The 13439-nt window shown below is 47.2% G+C and overlaps 1 long non-coding RNA gene across 1 annotated transcript; it reads left to right on the top strand.

Annotated features, from left to right (window-relative positions):
• The first annotated feature begins 3327 nt into the window (after nt 1–3327).
• Nucleotides 3328–4946, top strand: LOC109771066 (uncharacterized). Its single transcript, XR_012186775.1, has 2 exons — nt 3328–4536; nt 4672–4946. It is a non-coding gene; the product is annotated as an uncharacterized lncRNA (long non-coding RNA).
• The last annotated feature ends 8493 nt before the right edge of the window (nt 4947–13439 follow it).

Below are 13439 nucleotides of genomic sequence, written 5' to 3' on the forward strand. Positions count from 1 at the left end.
AAATCAAGCTAGAAAACAAAGAAAGGGGGCTCCGAAATCGTGATCAACGTGGCTCATGATACCAAGATGATGTAGGGTGGAACCCTAGATGGCCGATCTTTCACGAAAGGAGCGGATCCCAACTAAGAACACGAAGAACACGAGGGGAAACACAAGAGAATCACTCAAACCAACAAGATTCGATTACACATGCGCTAGATCCAAGAATACAAAGGGAGATACACGATCCACGATCAACAAAGGACGATACAAAGGGTAACCGGTTCTTCTCCGTGAGGAGGTCTTGATGGGGGCCACCCAAGAGGGGGTCTTGAATCCAACGTGGATCGTCTCCGAAGAGGGGCCGCAGTCTCTCTCAAGGAGGAGACCCGTATGGATGAGCAATGCTCTATCTCACATATGAGCTAAACCAATGCTAACCCTAGAAAGATGGAGGAGAAGGAGTATGTATAGTCTAGGGGGTCGAAGGGGTACACGGGCCTCGGCCCTTACTGTGCGCAGACAGGGGTGGCCGGATGTCCGGGCGACGGGCCGGATGTCCGGGGCTTTAGGAGGGGCCGGATGTCCGGGCTGGGGGGCCGGATGTCCGGGCTAGAGGGCAAAACTTCTGGATGTTCTGTAGCGTGGTGCCGGATGTCCGGGCTTTTGGCCGGATTTCCGGGCTGGGGCCGGATGTCCGGGCCCTGTAGGCTTGGGCGTCTGGGCTGCTGCTACTATGGTTGCTCCAGGGGCCGGATGTCCGGGGCCTGGAAGGTGAACTTGCCCGTTTCCGTTGGTTCTCTTCATCCGTGAACTTGGCGGCTTGTCCGTCTTCACGTGCATCCTCGGGAGGCTCCTCTTGACACCTAATCATGCATAGCATATCGGACTTAGGTAGTAGCCATGTCTCGAGTGGATCATATGTGATATCACTAAGGAAGGAAGTCACCTCGTTCTCGAGAGCTCTAGCTCGTGCACGTGTCATAGGTCCTCTTGGCTCTTGATGAGACGATGGTAGGTCTATGGGGATGACCGTAGAATGCTCCGCATCACTAGTACTACAAGAGAACCCGGAGTCCTCAACCGTGAGCATGCCACCGCGAAGAGATGAAGCCGCCTATGACAAACCATGTGCTCCAAGGCGGCGCCTTCAGAAAGGTTATGACACCAGAGCGCCGCCACCACCCGACCCGAGGATCAGAGTTTCCCCTGGAGCAACACGACGGGCAATGAGAGCCGCGACGACGCCTTCAAGAAGGGAACGAGCTTTGCCGCCGCCGGTCCATCCGCGGATAGATCAGGTTTTCACCTCGGCCAACACTCACCACCACCGGACACCACACCCCAGCGACCACGTCGCCCACACGACCATGGCCACCGGGCAGCACCTAACCACGGGCTCTGCCCATGAGCACCGCGGAACCACCACCAGGGCCGCCACCCCGGCATCCCAGACCTTGACACCACCTCGCTCGAGACCCACCGCAACCCCAACCAAAGATACGGGCGGAAAGGGCCGCCTTTCGCACCCCTGAGCTGCCCCCAACGCCGAAACCCAATAGGTCGGCCAAAACTGGCCTCCATCGACTCGTCCGGGGCATCGGGCGCGAGACGAGCTCGGTCCTGCTGCCGGGCGCGAGACGAGCATAGTTCTGCCGCCGGGCGCGAGACGAGGCCGGTCCTGCTGCCGGGCGCGAGAAGAGGTCGGTCCTGCTGCCGGGCGCGAGACGAGGTCGGTCCTGCTGCCGGGCGCGAGACGAGCGATGGATCATTGTCGGGGGAGGGCCGAACCTTCGACGAAGGTAGCAACTAGACGACGAGGAGAGGACCGAAGGTCGAAACGGGCCGCCTACAAACAAGCCGACGCCGGAAAGCCAGCCGCCGTCCCAGCCGGCCCACCGAGCTGCCATGATGCAGACACGACGAATGGCAGCCTCCACACCAAGAGAGCCGACCCACCACGCCGCCGCCGCCCACAGCCAAAGCAACAACCACGCCGGGCCGCTGCCCCAACCCGCGCCGCCCGCTCAAAAGACGTCGGCAAAGCGGACACGCACCACCACCACCACAGCACCAGCGCCACCGCGCCCTGGCAAGGTCCAGCCGGAGCCCCCCACCCCACCGGAGTAGACGGACCCCAGCTGCAGCGCCACCACCTAAATACGGCCGCCGGCCACCACTGCCACCGCCAACCACCACATCGACCTGATCTGGGCCGGGGGCCAGATCCGCCACCAGCACGATCCAGGGCGCCGGAACCCCACGGGCTGCGCCGGAGAGGAAGGAGGCGGCGCCGCCGGCCACCAGAACGCCAGGGGAGGGGAGGGAGCAGGGGCAGGGCCGGCCCGACGGCCGCCACCACCAAGCAAAGGAGGGACACCCCGCGACGGCCCCCACCTGCGCGCGGGAGGGAGCAGCCCCGCCGCCGCCAGCGCCACGCGGCCTTAGGCCGGCGACGCCCCCGGCGGCGGCGAGGGAGGAGGGCGGGGCGAGGGGGGCGGGGGGAGGCGGCGCTAGGGTTCCTCCCGGGGGCGCCCGCGGGAGCGCCTCGGGGAGGGAGGGAGGGAGGGGGGAGGAGCTCTCCGTCTGTTTGACTTTGGAATCGTTTACCGAAATCATTAATTTCCATGGAGGCACGTATTGTACTTGTTTAAGCCAAACCACAAGTTCCGTGCAAGCACGTCATATATTAATAATAGTGACAAGAAACTTGATAACTTTTATTAGTTTAGTTAAGTGAACATCGTGGATGCGCCTAATGCCAGTGGGAAGTGGACATGTTTAATCGTGCAACTACAGCTATTTACTATTGATCAATCACTCACATGATCTGGTTCCAACGTAGGGTCAACCGGTTCTGGCTACTGGTTTATGGCCCTTCCGCAGTTCTGCATCTAGTGCACATGGAACAACTGAAACCTGAATGCCTGAGTCTTTAGTTGTACCAAATTTCATCTCTTCCTCACCTTGTTTGTTAGTTAAATCTTAGTCTTTTAGAGACATGTGAGTATTAACTGTGTTAGATATTACATTAGGACATAAATGGTTACAACACGTTCTTAATGTCGTCGAGCCGTAGATGCCTCTTTTTTGCCAAAAGATAAACTGTAAAGTCTCCTTTTGGAACACCGAAATAAGGGACGTCGCACAGTATAGAATCTTGCAGAATTTCAAACATAGGAATAGTAGACATTTTGCGTACCTCAAATTAAGAGCCACGCTGTGTCAGGAGTGAATGGTGCACATTTGTTCCTGATGCGAGGCTGTACAAGTTGGAAATTAAAAAAAAACTTGTGTGCTTGCAGCAACGGAAAGGAGGCGAAGAGCCCTGATCAGGTGCGTGTTGAATTGTGGAAATGCAGGGGAGGGGAAGCACAGTCGATTGCTGAAGCAATTTACCCAGGAGAGAAGATGGGGGCATGAATCAAAACAGAAGTACTTTTTGCTCAAGCAAAAAGTGGCGGCACAATAGGAGCACAGAGCACTGGATGTTGATCAGCTAACAGGTGGCGGATGCTTTCGAGGCAGAGGTGTAAGATTCAGTGACAAGTAAGACCTGATTCTAGTGTTCCACTTAAAATACTAAGCTGCATTAGTTTTAATATATAGCCATTTTGTTCTACATAGGTGAAAGTAAATCCTCTTCTTCCTTTCAAGACAAAATTTCATCTAATCTGAAACAAATGTTAACCCTACAATATTTTCATGTTTGGTTGATACAAATTTTAGTTTTGTTGGAATCATCTTTTGGCTGTTGTCGAAAACATTGGACATGAACGATCGAAACAATTTCAGTATGTTGCAATGGAAACATATCTGTCACAAATATGGCCGAACCAATTTCCAGTTGTCATCAATGCAAATTCTTGAATTGGCTGGTTGATCAACTTCTTCTGCGTTAGAAACAAAATAATCGTTTATAGTAATTTCCCATATAAACAGCATTGCATGAAACTGCTTTCAGTTATCTTTCTACATCAGTTCATGGAGCTTGTCTGGGGCAAAAGAAAGATGTGGGCAGCATGCATTCAGTTATCGTTCACAAAATCGGGTACAGGACACTGAACCTGAAATTGTGGCGCATTTAGTTTGCTGTAGAATACTGAAATACTTTGCTCGGCTACAATACAAATTATCCGTGTGAAATGTCGAGATTGCCCCCATTGAGATGAACAGTCACACAGTAGTTCTCCGATATATAAGAGCTCACACTGGCTGAACGAGCAGTCACCACTCAGCAGTCACCACAGTAGTTCTTTTTCTCTTCTCTTCTCACTGCCTGCACGAGGAGGGAGATGGTGGTGAAGAAGAGAGCGGCGGTGATCGCCGCCCTGTGCATGCTCCTGCTCCTCATGCTGCCAAGGCCATCCCGTCAGCAGTTCTTCGATCACTCCTGCGACTGCTACCGAAAGTGCTACTTAGAGTGCAAGAACGCCTTCCCGATGCTCTGCAAGGTCGTGTGCGGCGGCAGCTGCAATGACAACAAGGACCCTGTCGTCACCTGCATGGTCGCCTGCTGCACCGACTCTATCTGCGGCCTGTCACCAGCGCCGTCCGGTAAGAGGAGTAGAGGACCTACCACCCTACTTTGTGGGTCTGTCCGTAGAGGCACATTGATGAAATATGTGTGCTCCTTTTGCTGTTATTTGGTTCTCATGATCTTGTGCTTGCACTGCCATTTTGCATATGCAGCTTGCGCTCCGGATTGTATCCATGCATGCGAGAAGATGTGGGGTGGCCATGGTCCCGCCAAGGAACCTTGAAGATCAGGATCGCTCGATCATCGGATCATATGATGCACCAATGCAATAAAATATATCTCACTTCGGTGCACTACTTGTGAGAAAATTTGTGAATGTTATAATAAAGCCAGTTATAACGCCTTTGGCAAATAGCTGCTAGTTTTGATGTGTCTTTCATTTTATCTTCCCCTGTCCAGATTGCAAGAGCAAAATTGTCTTATCTTCTTTTTGTGAGGTGGAAGTGACATATGAGGTTCACATAACAAGTAAAAGAATTCAAACATGAGCAAAGTCTTCCAAGCCTTGTGTAAATCCCAACAAAGGCAAGATAATTTGAAATTCATCAGTCAGAATAGAACTAGACAAATTCATCGGTCAAACACACAAAATGGGACATAAGCAGATATTCGACACAGGATTTCCCCTCTTCATACAACATGGGACTCAACAACAACAAGTTGGGGTAGCTGCATCTCCATAAGAATGACTGAGTTTTGATGTTGGCTCGCCAAGCCTATCACAGCCCTCCTCCTTTGCCCGCTTGAGACCAGCTATGTTGAGACAACATAGGCAGAGTCCTCATAAACATGGGACTCAATCAAAAGAAATCAGTGAAAATGAGCACACGTGAAATACGAGAAACACAACATGTCGCTGCATTGTACATAGACTTTTAACAAGGACAACAATCACACACACCCAACACACTGAAACACACATGCCCGTATATGAAAGAATTCACGTTCAAACATTAGGCAACTCATCGAAGCCTTCACCATATCCACTATTCAAGAACTTGTCCGATTAATCAGTTAATGGCCCAGTTAATCGCTACTCGTAGGTTGGTTGAATCGAATAGCACTTCATCATTGTGTTAAATTGTGAGGGTGATTAATTGGCCTGTCAGACCGATTAATCCGTTGTTAGGCCGATTAATCGTTGCTGACCCATTAACTTGTGGGCAAACAGATCCCAAAATTTTGCCCGATAACCCCTCCCATCCCCCTCTCGCTCCTCAGTAGCTAGGATTCGACCAAACATTGACACATTTTGGTATATTACATAGCTGAGAACATGAGAGTATTGTATAATAGATAAAAAAACTCGATACATGTTGGCAAGTTCCTATTAATCTACCGATTAATGATGTACCAACTAATCCAGTTAATAGGCTGATTCCTCGATTAACCGTTACTCCCAAGCCGACCGAGCAGCTACCAGTTACCAATTTCCTAAACAATGACCATATCTCAAAAAAAGTAAAACTACCCCAGTAGCATTACTACTGAATATATGCAAATTTTGTTAATAAAAGTGAATAGTTGCAAACAAGACATAAGAATGTCTTTCCATGCAGATACTTCACATCTCCAGGCACTTAAAATTGCAATTTGTCCCTTACTAGTACTAAACAGCAGGTAATTAACCATATACACAATAGTTTTTACTGGTATGCGTGCCATCCCATAAAACAGTATTGTATGAAAGCTGCATTCGGTTTTCTTTCTACATCAGCACAGGCAGCTTCATAAGGGGTTGTCTGGGCAAAAGAAAGATGATGAGCATCATGCAATTGTCTAATCAGGTTATTTTTCTGGCATGAACTATTCCATTGGAGCTACATTCGCAAATACCAAGCTGTATAGAGGTGATTAAATATACCATAACTTGCACACTAGTATGTAAATCAGAACTGCATTCTGTTTTCTTTCTCGATGAGTGCTACAATGTGTGGGGCGCCCCTGGTCCCGATCCAGACAAGGAACATTGAAAAGCTAAGGGCTGGTCGATCATGCTATCATATGATGTCGAGCAGCTGTGATTGCTGCATCAATCAATAAGATGTGTTTTACTTCCTTGCAACGCTTGGGAGAAAATTTGCGAATCTTAATATAAAGACGGTTATCGATTCATGTGGAAAATCCCTGCTAATTTTGATTTTACCTTCCTCTGTACAGATGACAACATCAAAATTCTTTATCTTCTTTTTGCGAGGATTAAGGAACATAAGACTTAACATGCAAAAATAATTCAAATATTAGCAAACTAATCCAAGCATTGCATGAATCTCAACGAAAGCAAAATTATCCAAAATTCACCAGTCAGAACCAGATAAATATTCACCAAAAACAAACACACAAAATGGGACATAAGTAGAAATCTGACACAGAATACTCCCCACATAGTACAACAGGAACACAAAAGAAAACGGTGAAAAGAGGAACACATGCATAATGCAAGCAAGAGATCAATTGAATGGTACTAACTAATTGAAGCAAGCTATCAAGGCACATCTGCATCTCGGGAAACCAGAACGTAACTGTAGATACCTGCAGGGAAATCACATGGCGTCAGTCAAAGCAATTTGTACAAGGCATTCATGGAAAACCGTTGACATTATATCTGAAGACATTGTATGGCTCAAACAGTAAGCACTAAGCACTAGCTAAACCATCTTGTAAATTGTGTGAAAAGCTCCGGCGTGAGATCACCTCAGAATTATATTAGAGAAAACCAACATTAGAAAAAGATTCGTGACCTGTGCTGATGTAGAAAGAAAACAGGTCACTTCACAAGGAAAATAGAAAGATGAGCAGCATGTGCTTGTCTAAGTCGTGTAAGATCCAAGGTTATTTTCAGATATAATGTCAACGGAAATTAATTCGTGTCCTGCTAGTAAGTGGCAGTAGGCACCATCTCGTTCAGGAAATTAATACATTGGAAAATTGGCTACAGGGCACTCCAACCTGAATTTGTGGGTCATTTGATTTGCTGGAAAATACTGGAATACTTTGTTACGTTACACTACAAATTATCCAGGTCAAACGTTGATATTGCCCTCCGAACTCCAATATAAGAGACCACACATCTGACTGACTAAGAGAGCCACCAGTCACCTGAAAACTCCCACATTCCCTTCCTATTCTCTTGTCATAGCTCGTGCGAGGAAGGAGAGGAGATGGAGGTGAAGAAGAGGGCGCCCACCATTGCCACGCTGTGCATCATGCTCCACATCATGTCAGTGCCATCCAAGCAACAGGTGGCCGCCATGTCCTTCTGCAACTGTTACCAGCAGTGCCACGACGGGTGCAGGCACAGCGTCCCTTGGTGGCTTTGCAACGTCGACTGCGCCGGCAACTGTGACGGCGTTGACAAGAAGGACGCCCTCGCCACATGCATCATGGTCTGCAGCACGGACTCCATCTGTGACCAGTCGGTGGCACCAATCTCTAAGACCAACAGAACACCTTACTTGCATTCCATTTGCTCCGTTCCGTTTATAGATGAATTCTCCTGAACATCGATGCAATACATGCTCTCTTTTTTTCTATTGATACAAAGAAGAATCACCATCTGGTCTGAGGATCTTGTGCTCGTCTTGGCCATTTTTGCAGATACACAAGGTGTTGCAGATTGTATAGCTGAGTGCAACAAGAGGTGGGGGAGTGGGGCAGCAATGAATGCCAAGTAACCTTCAAAATAAAGAGTTGAATAGCCTCTGGATCATTGGATCGTGATGTTGAACGGCTGTGATTGGTGAACCAATCAATAATCAATAAAATGTATTCTGCGCGTCCCCACAACAGTTGTGAAATTTTGCAAATCTCAGAGTGTGACATGTTTACATCATACTCCAAACCTTAGCAATCCCATCCACTTAAACATTAGCAATCTCACCGAAGCCCTCCCTGAATCTCAGGGAAAGCAAAACAACTCAACATTCACTAGTCAGAACCAGGTAAATACAAATACGCTAAATGGGCATAAGCAGAAATTCTACACATAATTCGTCCTTGCCTGATACAACATGGAACACAATCAAAAGAAAACAGTGAATATGAACACACACAAAATGCAAGCAAGATCAGCTGAAAGGTTCATACTAATTAATTGTAGCAAGCCAGTTGGTCAATTGACTACAGAAAGTAGATAACAAGCCAGGTTGATCAAAATAAGCAATTAATTCCTATAAGCTGACTTCACGCCTTACTAGTGGATCCTACATAGAGGGTGAATTTTCCTCACGGGTCGCAGCAAACAAGCCCCTTCTGCATCTCAGCCACCAGATTGTAACTCTAGATACCTGCAGGGCAATCACAGCATCTGTCAAACCAAATGTGTGCCATTCATTCATGAAAATGCCATTAAAGTTTTATCAGATGATTTTGTATGACTCAAATAGTAAACATTAGCTTCACCATTGTGGAGATCTCCAAAGACGAATCATCTCAGCATTACAAAACCAACATTAGAAACACAGAATAGGTAATTTATAGTGTAGTGACCCTTGGCTTCTATTATTAATTACTTTATTGGCAATCTTTGGCTGTATCTGGTCCTAATAGAGGATAAAAGATCAGTGGGCATACAAGGGGTTCATGGAGTAGGAAATCAGAAATTTCAAAGTTTTGTTTCTAGCTCATTGTCGTTCTTCTTTTTAAATGCAGAAGCAGCTAGTTAGTCGCTAATGGATGAATTTAATCAAATTCATGATGTAGAAGCCTGAACTAGGGATCATGCATCGCCTTATTAACAGACAGAAGACTTACTTCGGTCAAGAATAGATGTCTTTTTCTCACTCGGCACAACATTTGACCACTACTTCCAATGATAATATTCGTCGTGCCATCTTGATGATATGTTTAATATAAAGTGTTAAACATCAACCCTGATCAATTTTAAGAAATTAAACTACCACAAAGCATATATACATATAGTTTGCAGCAGACAACGGCCAATTGAATATGCAACTAACAATGAGAGGTGCCGAGACAATATTTAAGAAAACTGCCTAAAACTAGAATAACCTTCCAGAAATCTGCAATACTTAACTGCAAGTGGAACGACAAACAGTAGTACGGCATGGCACGATGGCATGCTCTCTTCAGAATTTGTTACAATAATTAGTTCACTGGGTATCAGAATGATCCAAAATAAGCAGCAATGTGAAATGGCATGGGTATAAAGCCCATATAAGTGAAGGAAGTATAGACCAAATGATCAGGTTAATTTTAGTTGTCAGTCCCTTACACAGACAGATATATATAAATCACTAGAACCTGATAGACCCATAACAACAAAAAACTAATTAAAGGCAATGTAGCATGTGTAAAATTAAAATGAAACTATGAACCATAAAAAAGGATGTATTTCATTCTGCTACCACTTAACATGACACCATCATAATCTATGACCGAGTAGGAACAAAATTTTGCACAAAAGGGGGAAGGGTATCAAGTCATCAATAATCCGAGGAGCTAGAAGGGAGAAAAACCAGCACTACTAGAGGGGACTTGGATAGTACTAAGGAGGAGGTAAACTAAAAGCAAGGCAGCCAGAGTGCGCTTTGCTTTCACCGGATCTACCTTCTCCTCCGGAGGTGGATGTTTATTTGCTTTCACCCCTTCAAAGAAGTTTGTCACTTCGGCTCGCACGATCTTCCTGGTTTCCTCCTCGGTCCTCTCGTATGGTAACTTCTCTGGAGTCTTCAGAGAAGGACCGAATCTGTATTGCCTCCCGCCTCTGGCAGCTGTACTGCTAGACGCCGACAGAGCAGACGGAGCGGCTGCGGCTGTCTTCTTTCCTTGCTTACGAGGCGGAGGAGAAGGACTACGACGCGCCGGAGCAGCCGCAGCGGCGGCGGGTCTCTTCCGCCCTTGCTGACGAGGCGGAGAAGGAGGAGGCTGGCTGCTCTGGCGCGCCGGCGCAGGCGGAGAAGGAGGCGGAGTGCCGCCACGCGCCGGAGAAGGAGGCTGAGTGCCCTGATCACTCGCCGGAGGAGGAGGCGGAGGAGGAGGCGGAGTGCCCTTACTCGCCGGAGCCATCCAGTTCGGAAGCTTGATGAGCTCCTTCCGCCATAGGCATGGAGTCTTCAGAGCAGAACCCAGCCGAGTCTCCCCTTCACCGGTAGGGTGGTCAAGCTGGAGCTCCTCAAATCCCTCCGTTATTTCATCCACCATCACCCTAGCATATCCTTCTGGAATCGGCCGGCAGTGGTAGGTTGCGCCGGGTTCAGGAGGTAAAACAGAGCCAACAGCGGCCTTGACTTTGAAGTTCTGCCATTCCGCCATAAGGTGGCAATGTTGAGACTCCGTGATAGCATCCACGGGGTAGCTAGCAGGAGCCGCATGCTCCAGCTGAAGCAGCTCGGTGGAAGCCACGTTGCTTCTCCGCTGAGATGGCGGTGTAGCTTCGGGGGTAGTTTCGGCATGTCGATTGCCGTCTCGTTCCTCTAGCGCTTGAACCCTTTCGTGTAGCTTTTGAATTTGGATCTGCTCCACTTTTTTCCTCCTCTCCTGGCTTTTGTAACCGCCCGCGTCCGGAAAACCAGCCTTCCACGAAACGGAGCCTGGCGTGCCTCGTGTCCGTCCAGGGTGCTCAGGATTCCCGAGGGCCATTGTGAGCTCGTCGTTCTCTCTGTCTGGAACGAACGTCCCTTCCTGCACTGCATCGATATATTGCTGAATCTTCTTGACTGGTATTCTCAAAAGCTCGTTCGTCCAAACGCACCTCCCTGATACAGGGTCCAAGGTTCCGCCAGCCCCGAAGAACCAAGTCCGGCAACGGTCTGTCCAGTTCATTGTCTATGGTTCGATCCCTTTTTCAAGCAGATCATTCTCAGCCTTGGCCCACTTAGGTCGGGCTTTGAGGTAGCCACCTGACCCCGTGCGATGGTGAAGCTTCTTCTTCGCAGCATTCTTCTTGTTTGTCGCTGACATCTTCTTACTCTTTTCCGATGTCTTGTGGGCCACAAATGCGGGCCAGTGATCTCTGATCTTCTCATACCGGCCGATGAATTCTGGCGTCTCTTCTTTGTCGACAAACGTTTTCAGCTCATTCTTCCACCTCCTGAATAGGTCTGCCATCTTCTTAAGAGCATGAGACTTGATTAATTGCTCTTTAACTGGCTTCTCCGGATCCTCCTCTGGCGGTAGGGTGAAATTTGCCTTTAGCTCAGTCCAAAGATCATCTTTCTGCATATCATTGACATAAGACACCTCAGGGTCTTCCTTCTTAGGCTTATACCATTGGTGGATGCTGATCGGGATCTTGTCCCTAACTAGAACCCCGCACTGAGCAGCAAATGCATCCTTTGTCCGGAGGGGTTCAATCGGTTGGCCGTCGCGCGCGATTGCTGTGATCTCAAATCTTTCATCCAAGCGCAACTTTCTCTTCGGGCCTCGTCTCTTTACCGCAGTTGTGCTCGATCCGGAGGGCTAGAAAAAAGAAGAAAGACGAGTGTTAATTAATATGTGTACATACCAAAACAATGAATGCATCAATTAGCTAGTCAGCACAGGCTTAACTAATATATTTACCTGTCCGGACTCTGTTCGGTCACCGGAGCCGTCACCACGGGCTCCTTCTTGCACCAGCATTGGGTCACCGGAGCCATCATAATCATGTCTTTCCTCCTCCACTCTTCGATCACCATAGCCTGCTTCTTCACCCTGTTCTTCCAGACCATCATTGTCGTTAAGATACGACAAGATATCACCTCCGGCTAAGATTATGTCCCCCAACACCTCTTCTGCTTGCTCGTCTCGTCCGTGCTTCATTGTTTCTGCAAATATTACAACATGACAATTATTACACAAACATGACAGCAGGTGGATATATTAGTGCAAACGTAGACCTAGCTTATTCCGGGTTTGGGGTGGCCTCGGCAACGCTTCAAGGGTAGGGGCGCGGCGGGAGGGGGTAGGAGACCGACATCGTTTTTTTCTAGGGTTTGGGTGTCCTCGAGAGTTTTGGTCGAGCGAGAGGGCCGGGGGGGGGGGGGGGTGCTCCCGTGGTATAAGTTATCACGATCGAGAGGGGGTATAAATATCGACCGTCCATCTGTCGAAGTTATCTGGGAGGGAGTTATATATATCGACAACGACGACATACATACATGGGAAAATAATGTTATCGGGGAGGGGGTATATTGACCCCCCCACGTGTTGAAGTTATCGGGAGGGGGTTATATCGACAACGACGACATACGTACATGGGAAAATAATATTATCGGGGAGGGGGTATATCGACCCCCCCTCATGTTGAAGTTATCGGGAGAGGGGTATATCGACGACGACAGACCCGATAAAACATAAGAAAACGAAGAAGAAATAGAAAGAGGAGAAGAAGAAAAGGAATAGAGGAGAAGATCGAAGAAAAAAAAGAGGAGAAGAAGAAAAAATAGTAGAATTTTTTCTATTTTTTCTTCTTCTCTTCTATTCCTTTCTTCTTCTCCTCTTCTTTTTCTTCTTTTTTCCTCTTCTTATTTATTTCTCCTCTTCTTCCTCTCCTCTTCTTCTCCTTTCTTCCTCTTCTTATTTTCCTTTTTCCTCTCATTCATAAAAAAATGTTCAAATAGAAAATTTCGAAAAACAGTAAAGGTTTTGCCTAATGCATTGTTCATATGAATATACAAACATTTGCATATTCTACAATAATTAATATCACCAAAAAAATCTATGAACAGAAAAAATCCTAACTTCTCTATAAATCTATCTTTTGCATATATACATGAACATATATATACATAGAGAACATATATACATACATATACTCATACATGAACATATCATCATATATATGAACATACATTTTCTTTGCATATGCATATGAACATACATTTTCTTTGCATATGCATATGAACATACATACATACATTTTTCTTTCATATGAACATACATACATACATTTTCTTTGCATATGACCATACATACATTT

Source organism: Aegilops tauschii, chromosome 6, assembly GCF_002575655.3.
Source record: "Aegilops tauschii subsp. strangulata cultivar AL8/78 chromosome 6, Aet v6.0, whole genome shotgun sequence".
Taxonomy (NCBI): domain Eukaryota; kingdom Viridiplantae; phylum Streptophyta; class Magnoliopsida; order Poales; family Poaceae; genus Aegilops; species Aegilops tauschii.